Source organism: Protopterus annectens, chromosome 11.part0 (assembly GCF_019279795.1).
Source record: "Protopterus annectens isolate FY-2018-M chromosome 11.part0, PAN1.0, whole genome shotgun sequence".
In the NCBI taxonomy this organism is placed as follows: domain Eukaryota; kingdom Metazoa; phylum Chordata; order Ceratodontiformes; family Protopteridae; genus Protopterus; species Protopterus annectens.
The window spans coordinates 958,013,984-958,014,959 of NC_056745.1; the positions used below are offsets into that span (position 1 = coordinate 958,013,984).

A 976-nucleotide genomic window follows, 5' to 3' on the forward strand; every position below is an offset into this window, starting at 1 on the left:
CCAGGAAGAAAGAAAGAAAAATAAATAAATGAAAATAACAAGCCTTTTTCCTGCCTAATAAGTAACTGAGTGCCTTCCCCACCTCAATTACTCGCTATACTACACACTTGCCATTAACCCTGAGACACCCACAACACTTCCTTTACTTAAACACTTAGATCTGATTAATCCTTCAATTACCTTAGCAAGCCTACCAAACAATTGCATACACTATCCTGTGATGTAAATATGATGCTACCATGCTCACCCCTAAAAGATGCCATACTGAAGTTGGCATGTTCTATCCCCTAACCAATAACCCACTCGCTGACAACCTTGCCCCATGCCAAAGCCAACTGCCATCAGAAAAGATAATATGTTCAACCATTACAGTCCCATGAGGGTAGCTGAAAGTGCCATGGACCTTATAAATCTCTTGTGTCCCTGTGTGAGCACTAAACTGAATTATGACTGCATGTAAACCAAAACTCATCTGAACTCTTTCCCTCCTAGCCCGCTCAAACTGGTGACTTCAGGGAACAGAGGATAAATCAGACTTAAAATACTGAGCATAACTAATTATAACACAAGCCGTCATCTTAAGAACCAGTAACCTTAACACTTCATGTTTAACCCCTCTCAACTGAGCTATTTCAGCTCCATAACAAAGGCTGAGGAGACTATTCCATTATCATATATGGTCCCCAGATAAAAGACATCAGATGTTAAACTGATAAGAACAGATACTTCACTTGATCTTACCAAGAGGCCGAGAAGCAATAATAAACTTTTTACATGTGATTGCTACATAAAATAATTTTTTTTTTCAGTCTCACTGCATTGTACCATTTTTTTTAAAAGATGTTCGCCATGAAATGAGCATCCCAACATGCCAAAAAGGGGAACCCATAGCACAGAAAAGAATCCATACTTGAAAACCTACCTTCCACCCCTTTCCCACAGCCATTAATATTGCAGAATGCATACATGATGAATC

General features: G+C 39.1%; 1 pseudogene; it reads right to left on the reverse strand.

Annotated features, from left to right (window-relative positions):
- Positions 1-645: 645 nt before the first annotated feature.
- Positions 646-760, reverse strand: LOC122816006 (annotated as a pseudogene).
- Between the last annotated feature and the right edge of the window lie 216 nt (positions 761-976).